The following is an 18,068-nucleotide window of genomic DNA, read 5'->3' as shown; positions in this document are numbered from 1 at the left end:
GTGAAGGCTGGAGAAGGTCAGGGTGGGCGTGTGAGCTGCCAAGGAGCTCCGGTGACCATGTGGGACCCGGGCCTAGCCCGCAGACCCAGCCGTGGCCACTCCGGCCACCTCGTCATCCCGGAACAGCGCTAACCGCGGACGTCGCCACGCCCGCACAGCTGGGCTAGACTTCACCAGGGCGCGGGGCGCGCCGGCCTCCTTTGCGCAGGCGCGGGCCGGATCGCGCCTGCGCAGAGCTCCGCGCTGAGGCGAGGCGTCGCGCGCCGCGAGGTGTGGGCGCGCGCTCCGAGCCACGGCGCACGCGCGGGTCCGCGCCGACTCAGCACGGCCCGAGGGCGCGAGCCCGCAGCCACCGCTACCGCCGCCGGCCGGACCGCCGTGCGCCGGGCGTGCGCGTGGGAGAGAGCGCGGCCGCCTGAGCCGGCGCCGCCCCGCTGCCGTCTGTCCGCCTCAGCCTCGCGCGCTCAGCGGCGGCCGGTGAGTGCGGGTCGCGGGCCGCGGGTAGCGGCCGCCGAGGCGCGGGCTCAGGGCGATGGGCGGCGCGGGCCGCGGTGCGGGCTTCGGCGGACACGGCCCCCGCCGCGCCCCGGCCTCGCTCCTCGTCAGGGCAGCCGGGCCCGAGGGCTAAGGAGGCCGCGGGCCGGGGTGCAGGAGGCCGCGGGGTCCGGTGCGGCCGGGCGGGCGCGGCGGGGACCCGGGAGGCCCGAAAGCCGAAAAACAAAGGGGGTGGCAAGCGGAGTGCGGGGCAGCCGCGGGGTGGCCGGCGCGTGGCTTCCAGGGCGACCGTACGAACCCCGGAGTCATTGTGCTGTCCAAGTTCCCTCCGCCCCCACCCAGCCCCGCCGCGGCGCGCTGCCTGTCCCCGCCGGTCCTCGCCGGCTGCTTTTGTGGCACCGCTCTAAGGAGCGAGGGTGTCTTGTGTGCGCGCACTTGTGTCGTTTAATTGTAAGGTTTTTGTAGAGAAACGCACTGAGGAGAAAGTTGCTTTTTTTTTTTTTTGAAAGCCATTTCAACAGTGTCTCAGTTCTTGCATAGTTAGACTGCAGCTGGGAGTTTGGCAGTGGGACTAAGATAATAGCAATACTGTAGTGATTATGGGGACTGGTTGAAATAGGTTGGAGCTGAAGGCACTGCAAGAGTTTGCCGGTCTGTTTTAAATCTTTACCAGCGTTGGCATTTCTATTCAGAATGGAAGCTTTATCATGGTTGTGATAATAGGCTATTGCTACTTGAAGTGAAATACCAGCGTCTCATTCGCGCGCGTGTGTCTGTGTGTGTGTGTGTGTGTGTGTGTGTGTGTGTGTGTCTGTCTGTCTGTCTCTCTGTATATAAATCGAGGAATGAAAAGGTCTCTCCTTTGAAAGACTGTTCTCTGAGCAGTGACCTGGGACAGAAGTATGTGGATGCAGACTTTAAAAGAAATCATATAACATTAGCATGCTGCATGTTTTTGTGGAGGTACACTATAGATATTTCCATCCGTTTAGTGTTTCAACATGAACTTTTTTCTGGGGATGGAACCCAGGGCTTCTCACGTGGCTAGTGCTGGGCTACTAAGCCACGCCCCCAGTCCAAACAGGAAACTTTAAGGACAAGGACGAGGAGTCCCAGTATCATTATGAGTGCAGTTTTTTATTTGTGGCTATCGTCGGTGGGCCGATCCCTGGCCTTCTCTCTAGACACTTGAATTTATTAAAACGTTACAATAGTACATTTTCCTGGAAAGAATTTTATTCCAGACGTTGTCGTTGAATCCAATTTATTCGTGATCTACAGGAAAAGGTGGCTTGTGTCTGGGAGGGGCCCATAAATCACAGCTTTCAGTAACAGTGCCAATCATGCAAAGATGATACCTGGACAGGCAGGTCTTTTTGGTTCAAAATCCTTAGTGTGGGGTAGGAGGTGCTGGGGCAAACTGTCTAGAGTAGATGGGACCTACTGTTCTTGAGACTAGCAGCCCACTAAACGAGGAAGTGTTGGGGGTGGAGTTCCAGCTGTAGCAGTGAAGAGTGGGAGGAGGCTGAAGCGAGGACACAGGGTATGTGAAGTAGTTGGGAGCTCTGAGCCTGTTGTTGAGAATTACATAATCCATCAGTCCTCGAAACCCTGTTCTGGAGCTGGTTAGATAACTCTTCTCACTAGGAAGTTGGAGAAATACCCAAAGACAATTGTGGGCTGGGGAGTTAGCTCATTAGATGTACGCTAAGTGTGAAAGGCTCCGTGTGTGATCAGTGGCACTGTGGTCCCCTCCAAAAGACAGTCGTGTTAAAGCTAGTTGCTTTAAAGATGATTGATCCTGTGGAGGAAAGGATTTTATATTACACTGTATAATACAGTAAAACTAATTGTGAAAACACTCTCCTTTCTTGGAATATTAATTTGAGTGAGAAAAGTAGGATCTTTGCTCACAGAACTTTTTGCTGTGATTCCTTTCCCTTTATGGTGGCATAATTTTGAGAAAATAATTAAAATTGAGTTACAAAAGATGCGACTCAACATGTTAATATAGTGTGTACATCTTTTTAGATTGGATTAGACATTTTCAGTTTAGATGAACTTTCACCTAGATCACTCCTTGTTTTAAATTTTAATCACATTAAAAGTTAATTTTTTTAAAAATTATTTATGTGTGTGTGATGTATGTACAGGTGTGTGTGCAAGTGTGGAGGTTAGAGGAACTTTGTGTAGTCACTTCTCGACTTCCACCTTCCTGTGGGTTCCAGAGATTGAACTCAAGTTGCCAGGCTTACGTACAGGCAAGTGCCTTTTTCTGTAGAGTCACCTCACCAGCCTACATGAAAGGTTTTGCTATGTTAATATTTGAAGTGATGTTGGTGGTGGTGGTGGTGGTGGTGGTGGTGGTCACCACACTTGGAGAAACCCTAGAGAATGTGGCCCACTGGTAGAGAACATTCATGATGCTCTGGGTTTGAGCTCCAGCACTGCAAATGATCAAAATAACCAGACAATTTTAGTTTCTGTGGACTCTGCTTTAAAGCTTGGAGTCCACCATTTTGAATACATAGTTTCATTACTATTTCCCCTATTAAGATTCCTTAAATAATCAGCAATAAATTGCTGTTGGAACCTCTGAGGACTTTTACTGATGCCTTTAGAATTACTTAAAATGCAAGAAACTTAAAAGGTGGGCAAAGTGAGTGGCTGTGTGTGTGTGTGTGTGTGTGTGTGTGTGTGTGTTGGTAGTGATACAATCTAGGGTGCTTAAGAGTGGAGCCACTTGTCAGGTATTCCTCCCCATACCCCTAGGCTCCTCCAGGTTCCGAGGCTCAACTAGACTACATTGAGAAGGTGTATTTGACCACTGTCTCTGAACTGCAGTAATAGTGGATATTTGATCTTTGTTTGGTTTTGTTTCTTTACATCATTTTGGCAGAGGTTTATTTTATATTATGACTACGGAAAGAAAAGCAGCCTTGTACACAAGAAATTAAATTTATCCATTCCAGTTTCTAGTACTAATTTCTAGGAATTGTGCCAGATTGTATTCAGAACTACTTAAAGTGATTGCCAATTATAAAGCCTATAATCTATAATATTTAAAAAAAATTGTATTTTTATTGGGTTCTAATATGGAAATACAATGCAGAGAAGTCTGTGTGGTTCAGCTTTCAGTTGAAGTGGACTTTAGCTGAAGCTGTTATATCTAATCTGCATGCACACACTTGGAGGTGGGAAATGGAGTTTGTGTGAGTGTGCTGCTGGAGCTGGAAGCCTGGGGAGCACCACTTGTGGTGTTGCGCAGAGTTTATGGTCATGAAGATGTCTCCTGACCAGCCTTAAAGTTAATTAAAGTAGTTCTGTGCAGACCTCACTGATGTGTGTTTCTCCTTGCTAAAAAAGTGACTGGAATCATACTTGGAATGTGATCTTATAATAAGGAAGTGATCTTTTCACTGGGCCCCCTGTGTGTGTCGCTGCTCTCATGGGAAACCTCAGAGATGATCTGGACTCTCAGTTAGATTGGTGCCCTTCCTTTCCAGACTGAGTGAGGGTTCTTCAGTCTTCTGCACCTATGAACCATTGGGCTGCAGGTGCTGTACCATCCTCAGTGTACACAGAAGACCTGGAGGTTGAAATTAGAGTAACTTGCTGAGGTTACTTGGCCCATATGGGCAGGATTCAGGAGGGGAGCTTAACTAGTCTTCAGAATGTGAGTGATGTGTCTGGGAGGTTTAGATAAGTAGGTTTTCTTTCTTTCTTATTTTAGACTTCTTTTTATTTTGTGTGCATTGGTGTTTCTGCTTGCATGTGTGTCTGTGGGAAGGTGTTAGAACTCCTGGAGTTGCAATTACAGACAGTGGTGAGTTGCCACGTAGGTGCTGGGAATTGAACCCAGGTCCTCTGAAGAGTAGCTAGTGCTCTTAACCGCTGAGCCATCTCTCCAGCCCCCATAAGTAGGTTTTCTATTGACACTTTTAAGACTTGAGCTTCTGACTGTATCAAAATTTTGGTTGTTTGGAACCAGTTAAGAGTTAGTTAAATACAAATATGTAAGAGTGGAGTAATGCTTCTTGCTTTAGTGACAACACAGCCTCAAGTCTTTTTGTGGATTACTTTTCTTGGGTTATTGTGTGTAAGGGGAACAGTTTATAGAAAGCAAGGAAAAACTGAATTTTCTCAGAGGCATGAACCCTGTGTAGAACCCCAGGAAACTATATTTTTAACACACTATGTCCCTATAAAGCAGTAATTCTCAACCTTCCTAGTGCTGTGACTCTTTAATTCAGTTCCTCACGTTGTGGTGACCCCCAACCACAAAACTATTTCATTGCTACTTCATAACTGTAATTTGGTACTGTTATGAATTGAAAGGTAGGTATCTGATACGCAGGTCCCAAAGGGGTATTGGTCCACAGGTTGAGAACCATTGCTGTAATCGCTTTTAAGACATACTCTTCCATTTTAGCGTGTGTGTGTGTGTGTGTGTGTGTGTGTGTGTGTGTGTGTGTGTGTCATGAGACCTCAAAAGGACTTCAGAAGTTCTGCTTGTGGATTGTCTATGTTTCGGGTCTCCTTTCTGCCACAGTTTTTGTTAAAATTCCTATCATCGTTTGGTTTGGACTGTAGGCATTTGCAGTTTCTACTTTTACTTGACCAAAGTGCCATGTGATCATCTTTGTGAGTGATTTTGAGTGCTCTGTGTTGTTAGAGGATTCAGTGTCCTCCAAGAGGACAGAAGCTCCCTTTTCTTCCCTACTGCACTATCACACAGTCTTGTTGAGTGCGTGACTGGAAGAGCCCAGGTGTATTAATTATTGTAGAATTGGGTCACTCAGTTCTACAGGGATCAGGAAAAATGCTGCTCTGTCATTTGACAGTTTTGAAAGTTTCTTTATAGAAATTGGTTTTATAGGAATTAGTCTTATACATTAGGATTCAACTCAGGTTTGAAGGGAGCAGTTGTTCAAAGTGATGCAGAATGAGTGGGATTTAGAAAGGATCCATGCTGAGAGTGTAGGTCAGTGATAAAGCACTTGCCTAGTGTGTGCAAGGTCCTGGGTTCAATCCCCAGCACTTCAGAAAATAAAAGGACCTGTGATGCTCTAGGGTAGTCTGTGCTAATCAGCTGACTGTTTTTTTCAAGGGCTTGACATATCATGTAGTTATGTAAAGGAATGTGGCAGTTACACACCATACAAGTGCACCTGTGACCTTGCTCACAGTCTTTCACTATGTGGATGCTGTCCAGGTGCAATATTTTGAGTGACAGTTAACAGTTCCCTTACAGGTAAGGGAAACCAGCATTTGGCTACAGAATAATCTGTTTAGAGGTGGTTGTTTGGTCTGTCTCAGTCAATGCCTCCCTCAGCATTGCTGTACTGTGCAGAGGAAACTCATAGGTGAACACTCCAGCCCTGCTAGGTCTTTCGTTGTTTTCAAGTGGTGACAGCATAGAAACATTACCTTCACCCCAAACAGTATTTCTCAATCTGTAGGTCTCGAACCCCTTTGGGGGTCAAATGATCTTTTCACAGGGGGCGAATATCAGATACCCTGCATATCACGTATTTACAATTATAGTTATGAAGTAGCAACAATTTTTTTTTTCTTTCCCCCGAGACAGGGTTTCTCTGTGTAGCTTTGCGCCTTTCCTGGAACTCACTTGGTAGCCCAGTCTGGCCTCGAACTCACAGAGATCCGCCTGGCTCTGCCTCCCAAGTGCTGGGATTAAAGGTGTGCGCCACCACCGCCCGGCAACAAAAATAATTTTATGGTTGGGGGTCACCACAACATGAGGAACTGTATTAAAGAGTCACAGCATTAGGAAGGTTGAGAACCACTAACCTAGAATCTTGTATGACTGTGAAATAGCCCCTGAGCTGCTTAAGCTTGCTATCTGGGAACTCTGATGGACACTAAGGGTGTGAACCTCTGCATTAGAGCAATTTGAAATACAGGCCATGATTTGAGATGTGTGTGTGCTGTGAGTTTGCTTTTGTTTCAGGAGTCTTGACTCTTTTTAGGATTCTTTTTTCAGAGTCTTGAGAATACCTCTCAACTATTTTTCTATTTTTTCATGGTTTACTCTGAGACCACTTAGGTCTTTTGAGTCTTGGTTTAGAATTTAAATGAACAATTTGTATTGAAGGAGAAGTTTATGTGGCTCCTGGGTGTGTGTGGTTTTTGGGAAATAGGAGAGAGTACATGTTGGTACTTAAGGCACAGTTAAGTTCCTGATGCTTTTGCTTTGGTCTGAAAAGTTGGCTAGCATTTACTAGAGTCAGGGTGATTGCCAAGCCTCTGGGTGACTAAGGAAGCAGTATTGTATGAATTGACCTTAGGCCTAGCATTGAATTCATATGTAAGTTTTCATTAATTTACTCCTCCATCTTTCCTCCTCTCTTCTCTCTTTCCACTGTTCTTTCTTCCTCCATCCCCTTTTCTTCCTCATTCTCAGTTCAGTGCTGAGATTGCAGGTACACTTTTATTAGTATATTTTCTTTTGCCTTTTGATCCTCATCCTACCTTTTTTTTTTTTTTTTTAAATGAAAGGCTAGATAAAAGCTTAAAAAATCTGCGGAGTTGAAGATGAATGGTATGCCTTATGTAGAAGTACGTGCATCTGTGGAAGGGTGGCTGCAAGCTTAGTGGCTGGGACTCTCTTGTTCTTTAGTACTCTTCAATCCCTTCCTCATACTACTGTGGTGGTGGTCGGAAAAAGATGTGTGACCAGGGGCTTTGTCAGTGTGTTGGTACTTGGCAGGTAAAAATAAAGAGAGCTTTGGAAAGTTTCTAGAAGACCATCTGTCTGGAGGGAGTCTTATCAGAAAGACTAGAGGACTTTGTAGGACTTTGTTCTAAGTGACTTTTTAGAGTATCAAGGTGGTTGCAGAGGTAGAGAAAGAGCAGAGATAAACAGGAAATTGTCATGCAATCCAAATTTAAACAATAGGTGGGATGTGAAATGCCTGCTCCTCTCCATCATCAACTCAGTGAAAGCAAAAATAAGAGAAAGGAGATGGCAAGAAAACCACATGGAACAGCCTCTTTATGTCTAAATTGATTCAGTGGTGTTGAAGTTATAATTTACAGTCAGTGGTACCTAGTGGCCCCTGGAATGTCTTCAGAATGCCTGGCCCAGAGAGCTTTTCAGGAATTGTGAATTAGTGGCTCTGTGCTTAAGTTCCTAAGTGGACATTCTTTCCTGGTCTCTTCTCTGCTCCTGACTGGCCATTCTTCCTGGTGGTTTCTATAGTGTTACTGCTCTGGGACTTGAAGTATTCTTTTCCTGGTAATAATGAGGCTGTACATCTTTTTATGCACTTACTGGCCACTTAGCCCATATTTTCAATTGGTTCTTGTCTTTTTAAAAATTGACTTGGAGCTTCCTTTTTTTTTTCTTCTTCGAGACAGGGTTTCTCTGTGGAGCTTCCTTTTTATATTCAGAATGTACATTCTTTCTGATTCTTTTCTTTTCTTTTTTTTTATTTTTTTTATTTTATTTTATTTTATTTTTTTTTTTGAGACAGGGTTTCTCTGTGTAGCTTTGCACCTTTCCTGGAACTCGCCTTGGAGACCAGGCTGGCTTCGAACTCACAAAGATCCTCCTGCCTCTGCCTCCCGAGTGCTGGGATTAAAGGTGTGCACCACCACTGCCCGGCCTGATTATTTTCATTGAGCCGTCTTTGCTGTTTTTGGATGAACTGAAGTTAGGTTAATGAGTGTAGTTTCTCAGCCTTTTCCGTTAGAGTTGGTGCTTTTTGTATCGTTCCCTATCCTGAGGTTGTAAACAAAATTTTTACTTTGTAATGATGTATAATTATGCTTTTCACCTCTAACTTTCTAATTCCTTTGTAATTGGTTTTGGTGTATAATATATAGAAGGGACCTAATTAATTTTCATTTTTCTATTGTTTTGAGATGGTCTCACAGACTATAGCCTACATAGGCCTGGAAACACTGCAGCCAGGCATGCTTGGGATTTGGCTTTTCTACCACCCCCCCTTTTTGGTCTCTTCCCTTCTCTCACTCTCCTTTCTCTGTCTTCTTCCCTCCCTTTTTCCCACTAAGCTATATTCCTAGCCCTTCTTACTTATTTTGCAGTCGCTCACAGTTAACTCAGACTAGTCTCCAACTCTGGTTTCTTCTTTCTAAATTCAAGTGCTGGAATCTCCCCCGCTCCCAATACCACCTAGATAATTAGCCCTGGCTCTGCCTTGTGGGTGCTGGGATAATGGTATGTGCTTCCATGCCTGGCATATAGATTGATTTTTTTGTTTTGTTTTGTTTTGTTTTTGTTTTTGTTTTTGTTTTTCAAGACAGGGTTTCTCTGTAGCTTTGGAGGCTGGCCTGGAACTCGCTTTGTAGACCAGGCTAGCCTCGAACACAGAGATCCACCTGCCTCTGCCTCCCGAGTGCTGGGATTATAGGCGTGCGCCACCATTGCCCAGCTAGATTGATTTTTATTGTAAATAGTCAAGAATTGCTTAATTCTAGTTCACAGAGGCTCCCCCACCTTTATATGGGTTTAGAAGAGTTTTAGTTTTACATTTAGGTCTAATTCATTTTGAGGTAATTAAAAAAAATCTGTGTGAGCGCACATGTGTGCAGTGGTGTGCATGTGGAGGGCAAAGGATAACTGTGGAACATTCGCTGAGGATCTAAGATCCTAAGTCTTGGGCTTTAGTCACTGAGCCATCTTGCCGGTGCCATTTCGAGTTAGTTTTTCTGCTTATGATTTAAGGTAAGCTATGGATCTAAATGGTTTGTTGGACACTCTTTTGAAGCCTAGAGGTATGCCCAGTAGCAAACCAGTGTCAGTGTTTTGTTTTCAGACAGGATCTCACTATGTAGCCCCTGGCAGGCCTGGAACTCATTTTGTAGACCAGGCTGACCTCGAACTCACAGAGATCCGCCTGCCTCTGTCTCCCAAGTGCTGGGATCACAGGGATCACAGGCGTGTGGTGCACCGCCCAGCTGGCTTCCATTTCTATAGCAGATTCTCCATGGTCTTTGTTGCAGCAGTAGAAACATAGCTAGGATGGTGCCAGAGCTGTTGGCTTGTGGGCCCACCTTGTGAGTAGTAACAAGGTTGCTGTTGAAAGTAAGGGTGGTCAGGGGAATCTGTGTGGAGTAGGATAACCATTGGGGATGCTTTGGTAAAGGGCTCTCAGTCTTAGGGTGTTTGGTCTTGGGCTCAGTTGTTAGTTTTTCTCATTTGCATTTCCTTGTTAGTTAAATGGGCCAAATTATAGAGCCGTAGGCTATTTGTTGAGAGAATTAAATGATATTGTCTGTCATACTCCAGGATGGTGTAGTGATTAGCCTAATTAAATGCTTCTCAAAAGACAACAGTTATTAAAAGTAAATGTTTACATTAAAAGTTTGTCAGTTTTCAAAGGGCTCAATCATCTGTGCATCTTTGCTCAGTTTGTTAAATTGCAGCCCAAAGAAGTGGCATGTTTGCATTCTTCCAGGATAGACTGGAATACACGAGACCTGGACTTAAAACCAACACCTCTCCGTACCTCACAAAGACCCCAGAATGTTGTAACATATTTTCTCTGGTTTCATCACCTTCAGCTATCATCACCATTTACTGTTTAATATTGCTGACTCTTTTTGTTGATTCTGGTTTATACTGAGATACAACAGAGCAACTTGCTTTGGGAGCATATATGCTGTAACATTGGTACTCTTGTTCAAATGAAATACAATTCATGACACTTTTCTTTAGAAAGGAGAGGGAAAGAATTGAACCACTGACCACCCAGGGTCTTAATGACCCAGCATTGTAATCAAGGCAGTGGGTCCCTAAACGGACTGGCCCTTTACCTAGGGCCTTGTTTGGTGCCCTTCCCTTCCATGCAGGAGTGTCGGGTGGCCTCGTAGTTCTTTCAGGGATCTGCATTCACGTGAAACTGCTTTTTTTGACACTGTGCAGGCAGAGAATTTCAGGATGAGTCAATACCAGGTAGAGTTGGAATTTATTAAGAAACAACTTTCACATACCTGGAGGTTGACACACCCAAGTGCAAGTGTGCTATTCTCAAGAGAGCTGCCCCAACTGTTGTAACAGCCATAGTGATTTTGTGACATTTGAAGTTACATTGTCTAAAGGATTTCTAAAGTGCCCCTCTTTCCTTTTTTCCAGTGATGTTGTAGAGCTGTTCTAAGGTGCAGTGGGTGGGAGTATGATGAGAAGGTCAACTGTGGATCAAGAGGGAGTTGAAATGCTTCCAATCTAGATGAAGTTTATAGTCCTGGTTCAGATTCTCAGATAACTAATTGCAAGATTACAATTGGGAAAGAAGTAAGGCCCCATATGAATCAGGCTGTAAGCATGATTCAGTGCCATTTTAACATTCTTATTTGAAAAACTCTGTATAAAAGGAGTAGTATCTCTGTGTCAGGATTGTTTGTTTGTTTGTTTGTTTGTTTGTTTGTTTATATAAAGCACCATGTAGCTTAGGTTGACTAGAACTGATTGTCCTGCTTCTGTTTCTCAAGTATTGGGATGACAAGCATGTGCTGCTACACCAGGTTTTATGTGGGCAATCTGCATGGCAAATTTAATTGTGTTGGAGTTCTTGACTCTGAGCAGACAAGAGACTTCAGCAGACACGGAGGTGGGATTCCCTTCCCTGGCTATTTCCCTTCTTTGTATCTTACTTCACCCCTTCATATTTGATTAAAACTAAACCAGCTTGGCTGAGTGTGGTGATGATGAATACCATTAATCCCAGCACTTGGGAGGTAAAGGCAAGTGTATCTTTCTGCATTCAAAGCTGGCCTGGTTGTGTGTGTGTGTATACTCAGTTCCAGGACAGTCAGGGCTGCATAGCCAGACCCTTGTCTCAAATTCTAAAAGCCAGAAACCAGACACCACCACCACAAACCAGGTTTGGTTCTCAGCACCCACATATTGGCTTATAATTGTCAAAAACTTGAGTTCCAAGGGATCTTATGCCCTCTTCTGGCTTTCTCAGGCAACAGGCACTTATGTGCTGCACATGCATATATGCAGGCTAAGCACTTACATACATAAAATGAAATAAATCTTTTTTGCCGTTTTTCCTTTTTTTTTTTTTTTGAGACAGGGACTCACTTCATGGCTGGCCTTGAACACATACAGATGCACCTGCCTTTTCCTCTTGAGTGCTAGGATTAAAGGCTTGTGCCACCACACCTAGCCCTTAAAAACAAACAAATCCCATCCCCCCCCCCCAGGGTTTCTCTGTGTAGCCTGTCCTGGAACTCTGTAGACAAGGCTGGACTCAAACTCACAAAGATCGCCTGTCTCTGCCTCCCCGAGTGCTGGGATTACAGGCGTGCTCCACCACCGCCTGACCAACAAATCTTTTAAAAGAAAGAAGCATTGAGAACTCAGAGGAAGGAAGATATTTCAGGCTTTTCAGATCATAGACTACCTGCATTACCAGTGCCTATCTCTTGTAATGCAGAGGGTGCTAGTAAAGGAATGAGGTGATTGTGAACAACCTGATTTTATTCCTGGACTCTGAAATATAATTTTCACATGAATAACACACTTATCATTCCTTTAGTCTTGTAAAAAATCTAATAACAGAATCAAGTGAGGCCAGGTTGGCCTGCAGGTGATGGTTTACTGCTCTGCAATGGACAGCAACCCATGTGCAAAACTGCTTGTTAGTTGTTTTAAGTTAATAGAATTTTTCTTCTGTTTTTTATCTGCCCATGAAAATGTGTGCTTTTTCCTGGCTGAAGCTGAGGTGTTAATGTGCACTGTTGGCTTTTGGACTCTATTCTACCTGCATTGAAGCTCAAAAGTTGATTCCCTCAGCTGGCATTGTGTCAGCTTAGCTGGCATGTGAGGGTCATGCTGTGGCTGCAGCTGCCTGCCTTTCAGTGGCATTTGTTAATTAAGCTGTTTAATCTTTATTGATTTCTCAAGGACTGACTCTTACAAAAAAAAAAAAAAAAAGAGAGAAGAAATAAAATATTTCATTTGTAATTATTCTAGAGCTATATAGCCTAGTCGTATTTTGGATATCCATTGTATCCCTCCCCATAAGAAGTAGCATTAATTTGAAAATTCTCAGTTAAGTAATGAGTTAGAAATTAAAATACCTCCCCACTCGCTGCCAGACTCTATGTATTGAAGATACGATATTACAGTTTGTAGAGCAAGGAAGATCTGTGACAGTGTGATGGTTAGTTTCATTTGTCAACGTGACACAGTTCCAAAGTCTCAGCAAGGGATGACCTAGACCAGGTTGGCTTATGGAGATGTCTGTAGGGCATTGTCTTGGTTGGATTGATGTGGGAAGACCCATCCTACTGTGAGTGGCACTATTGCCTGGGTTGAATCCTGGTCTGTGTTAAGAATGGAGAAAATATTTCCAGGAAAGGTGCAAAGCTACACAGAGAAACCTTGTCTCGGAAAAAAAAAAAAAAAAAAAAGAATGGAGAAAGTAGGCTGTGCACTAAGCATACATGCGTTCTCTCTTTGTGCTCTTGTTTTGGGATGTGGCTAGCTACTTCCTGCTTTGACTCCTGACTTCTGTAGGGTCTGTAACCTGGAATTGTAAGTTGAGTAAACCCCTTCTCCACTCACTTTTTGTCAGAACAAAAAGTCAGAACAGCAGCAAAAATGAAACCAATATCAACAGGAGAAGCATTTCTCACTTTCTTAAGACAAGATCTCACTCTGTAGCTTAAACTGACCTCAAACTACATATTGCTTCCACCTCCAAAGTACAGAGGTCACACATGTTAGCCCTCATTTCTTTCCAGAAAAGGTGTTTTGTTGTTGGTCTTTCCTGACAGGGTTTCTCTGTATAACAATCCTGACTGTCCTGGAACTTGCTCTGTAGACCAAGCTGGTCTCAAACTCACAGAGGTCTGCTTGCCTCTGCCTCCAGAGTGCTGGGATTAAAGGCATGTGTCACCACCATCCAACTTTGTTTTTACTGCTATTGTTCTTGGTATCATTAACTGATGACTAAAGTGGGGTTTTTTTTTTTGTTGTTGTTGTTTTTAAACACTCTTGGCCTGGACCCTGACTTTTGATAAGTTAATTTGGTTTCTGTTCATCCCAGGACCTTTTATTTACAGTATTTATCATCCCAGCTTTTGAAGTGACTGTGTAGTTACTATATGAAATGGTATGTAAATGAAGTTAGTGTCTTTCCCACATTTAGTTAGTTTTTTTTTTTTTTTTTTTAATCCCCCGAGACAGAGTTTCTCTGGGTAGCTTTGCACCTTTTCTGGATCTTGCTCTGTAGCCCAGGCTGGCCTTGAACTCACAGAGATCCACCTGGCTCTGCCTCCCGAGTGCTGGGATTAAAGGCGTGCGCCACCACCACCTGGCCATTAGTTAGTATTTTAATACTAGAGATTCATTCTTCTCTCCTATGGGCTTTACTAGCTTGTACTTATACTAGTTATTTCATTTGCTGAATGTTTGTTAAATGTTTTGTGCCCAGAACAGGAGTTGTCCTGAAGGTATATTTGTGAGGAGTGAGACCGGCACAACTTAGTGGTCAGTGCCATGCTCTGCTGTGTTATGTGTGCAGCGGCCTTGTCCCAGCAGTGCTTAGGGATCCTATAGGTGGTGCCTGAGCACATCAAGGCTTGGCAGATACTCAGTCTTTGTTGGCAGCATATGACCTATCACACATTCTCTTTTCTTTTTGCGATCATGTATCCCTATTTCTTTTAAAAACAAAGACAGCTCTTTAAACATGAACAATGCTTAGCCCAGGAACCATAAAGAAATGACTAGGCTGAATGGGGAAATTAGTCCCCTGGAGAGGGGAGTTGGTAAAGGAAATTCTGTTCACATACAAGGGCATGGGGTTGTGAGAAGCTGGGTGTTGTGGACTGAAAGTTTTGCTCCTGTCTGGAATGGTTCAGGTTGGGTTAGATTGAGAAGTTTCTATCAGACAGGATTGGAGTGGAGCAGTTTGCACTTGATTCTGATAGAAACTTTGGGTCCCAGAGTGACAGGAAGAGGTCTGTATATCAGAATAGTTTTATTGGAATCACAGGGCTCATAAGGAAGGTGTCACAGAATCACTTACCTTAGAAGGGGAAGAACTCATACTTTATCATCATATTCATAGAGTAAATAGTTACTTTGCTGTGGCTTAGTTAGCAAGACAAAGGGGGCAGAGTTCAGAGCTCTGATATGTTCTTGTAGCCTTGTGATTATGTTGTGCTGGAAAAGGCCTTAATTAGGAAAACAGTGAAGGATTGATTTTGAAGACTGTTTGTGCAAGCTCTGACCATGAAAAGAAAGTCAAGATTCCAAGGATCCAGGGGACAGCAGGTCAGTTCCCTGGTCTCTACTCTGTTAACTAGCTCATGAACTTCTGGCTCCTTTCCCCTCACGGGTGAAACTGTAAACTGTTGCTCTGAGGCAGACATGCTCTCTCCCAGAACCATGAACCCCTGAAACTGTAAGCAGAACTGTGTATGAATGAATGAGTTCCTGTACCTCAAGATTCATCAGGAAGGGAGGCCAGAGAAGAAGTGTGACCTTCTTTGGTGTTAGGCTGTACTTGACAAACTGGAGCAGTGTCCGTGAGGAAAGACCAGATAGTTACCTTTAAAATAGCTGTCTGGGCCTGGGGGTAGGGATGTGGCATACATCTTTAATCCCAGCACTCAGAGGCAGAAGCAGAGGCAGGTGGATCTTTGTGAGTATGAGACCAGTGTGGTCTATGAAGCTAGTTTCAGGACAGCCAGGGCTATACAGAGAAAGTGTGTCTTTAAAAAAAAAAAAAAAAAAAAAAAAAAAAAAAAGCTGTTTGTATCAAGCCCAAGCTGTCAGGTAAACTCATACACACCAACTGTGTCCTAAGTTGGAATGTATCAATCAGCAATTAAATTTTTTTTTTTTTTTTTTAATTCCCCTTGGGCCCCTACCCTACAACTTGGGTGTCTCATAGGCCAGCCAGCTGTTTGGGACTTTGATGGGACTGTCTTCAGCATGCTGTGGAACATTAGACAAAGCTAAGGGTTATAGACTGTTAAGAGTAGTCTAAAATTTTACATGGCTGTGAGATAGTGTCTCTTTTGGAGTGCTATGTTGACCCCTCGGATTAGGTTAGAAGTATATACCAGTGAAATGTGAAACAGCACATTTGTGATGTCCTGGAGAGCCCCTAGGTTAGAGCAGGGCAGTAGGGCCCCTGGTGGCTGATTGTTGAGATACAAGCTGTTTCAGTCAGTGGATTGGAGCACAAATAGTAGCCATTCCTGCAAAGATGTGAGATACCTGTCCTACCTGGGTAGACTTTAGGGAGGAGAGATTGGAGAAGTGCTGTCTTAGACTCCTAACTTCTATTGGGGACAACAGGTCATAGGTTGCGAAGATGGAAGAAGTGATTGAGTGTTGTAATAATAGAGAAGTCATAGTAGACCTTATGGTTTCAGATGTCATTCTCAGATTTCAGGCCTAGACATAGTAGTGACTTAACGTTAACCAAAAAATGACAATCTACTGTGCTTAGTCTGATGGAAAATTAATTTGCATTTTGCTTTCTATTTGGAAGAAGTAACTTTAGTTGTATAGGAATGAATACACTTGAACCAGGGGGCAAAAATGACTTAGTTTAAATTGGTAATGTCTGTGTAGAAATTGTCTTTTGATAGTAGTTCATGATTGGTTCTGTGTTTGGCAAAGAGTTAGTGTCTTTGATTTCATCTGTCCTAGAACTCTGCTTTTTGCCAGTTTATAGGAAAACATTCAAACTTTTCCAGTTTTACTTTGTCCCCCAGTATCCTAATTGCTGTAAGTCGTCTAGAATTGTGAAGATAGATTTAAAGTTAGGGCCCAGAGCTCTTTCATGTGAGTTCAGGAGATAAACCAGAGAGGGCAAGGTGAATTAGGGGGAAATCACTCAGAGAATCTTGATTGTTGATTCACAGCTCAGCCAGAGCCTGTTAGTGGTGGGATGAGTATAACACAGTTTGTGAAACATGCTTTCCTGTAAAAGGCAAAGAGGAGATTGGAACCATTGCTACTTTTGGCAATAGACAGAAGTAGACATAATTGAACTCTTTCCTCTGGTTCCTGGCACTAATTTCCGAATTATCTTGAAGACATGAAGATTGAAAAGACACTCATATTCATATTATTTTGTCTTTGTGTCTTTTTGTGGGCATGTACTATGACATGCATGTGGCTGTCAAAGGACAACTTTACGGAGTTAATTCTCTCCACCTTTATGTAGATTCCAAGAATTGAACTCATGTAAGATGAATTGCTAAATGGTCTGTAGGACCAGGCTGGACATAGGAAAACTTCCAACTACAAACTCAGGTCACCAGGCTTGTGCCTTTACTTGCTGATCCGTCTTTCTGACCCCAATTCCCTGTTTAAAAATAACCAAAATACTGCTAGTTCTGACCTACTTGTCTGTTTGTCTATCTCTCTATCTTTTTATTTTTGGTTTTTCGAGACAGGGTTTCTCTGTGTAGCTTTGGAGCCTATCCTGGAACTCGCTCTGTAGACCAGGCTGGCCTCAAACTCACAGAGATCCACCTGGCTCTGCCTCCTGAGTGCCGGGATTAGAGTTGTGTGCCACCACTGCCCAGCCTCTAGCTATCTAATCTATCTTAAAGGATTTTCTTGAAGGGCTGTAGTGCTAGAAGCTGAGGATTATTGAGTAAGAGCAGCTTCTTGCCTTATCAGGCTCATGAGTGGTTCAGAGAGTAGTGTACTTGATACTCACTGTTGGGAGAATAAACAGCAATATATACACTACAGCCAGCCTTAGATTGTCATTTCATGCCTGCTGGAGTAGCAAATCCTCTGCATTACATTTTATTATTCATTCATTCATTCATTCATTCATTCATTCATTTATTTATTTATTTTATTCCCCGAGGTGGTGCACTGTTCCCTGAAGTACTACAATACCAGGTCGATGCGTGGAGTGGACGGAGCAAGCTCCTATTCCAACTCCTACTTCCAAAAACCCATTTAATATATTGTCCTCGGATAGAGGACGTATCAGATATTAAACTGATAAGAACAGCTACTACACTTGATCTTAGCCAAAAGGCCGAGAAGCGATTTTATTTTAATGTGTTTTGACTTTGTTGTTGTTTGAGACAGGGTCTCCCTGTGTGACTGGCCTGGAGCTCATAGAGATCCACCTGCCTCTTCCTCCTTAGTGCTGGGACTAAAGGCACACATCACCATGCCTGGCTGTTGTTGTTTTGTTTGTTTTTGAGACAGCTCTTGCCACTCGGTAGCAATACTGGCTTCCAACTCCTGTAAACTTTCTGTCTGAGCTTCCTGAGTGCTGAGTATGCACCAGTCTTGCTAGCTTACGATTTTAAATGATCATTCCTACAGTGTGAAAAATACTGCTCTAGTGCTGTGCATTGTAAAATTTGGAGGGCCCTCAAACTGCCACAGATTCAATTATTTGCAAGAACTATTCACAAAGCTTTAAAAAAACAAAAGCTCTTGTCCTTAGGGGTTTCAAAACATGAGACTTGACTGGCTGTGTACTGTGCTTAGAAGGCATCAGGGTTACTGTTTATTATATCATTTATTATAGCAAAAGGGTACAGACCTAAAATCAGGAATGGAAAGCACACCAGGAGAG

At 43.6% G+C, this 18,068-nt stretch overlaps 1 protein-coding gene and 1 non-coding gene across 4 annotated transcripts in view; one reads left to right on the top strand and one right to left on the bottom strand.

Annotated features, from left to right (window-relative positions):
• The first annotated feature begins 284 nt into the window (after positions 1 to 284).
• Ptk2 (protein tyrosine kinase 2) overlaps positions 285 to 18,068 on the top strand; it is a 225,119-nt gene continuing 207,335 nt past the window's right edge. For all 3 annotated transcript variants that reach the window (XM_036208358.1, XM_036208351.1, XM_036208359.1), the window contains exon 1: positions 285 to 477. The gene's annotated coding sequence lies outside the window, so the exon portion shown is untranslated. The remainder of the gene's footprint in view (positions 478 to 18,068) is intronic.
• Positions 17,338 to 17,528, bottom strand: LOC118597543. The gene has a single exon (XR_004946846.1). It is a non-coding gene; the product is annotated as a U2 spliceosomal RNA (small nuclear RNA).

Source organism: Onychomys torridus, chromosome 16, assembly GCF_903995425.1.
Source record: "Onychomys torridus chromosome 16, mOncTor1.1, whole genome shotgun sequence".
NCBI lineage: Eukaryota > Metazoa > Chordata > Mammalia > Rodentia > Cricetidae > Onychomys > Onychomys torridus.
Note: the sequence above shows the minus strand (reverse complement) of the source record. Positions and strands in the feature narration are given on the sequence as shown.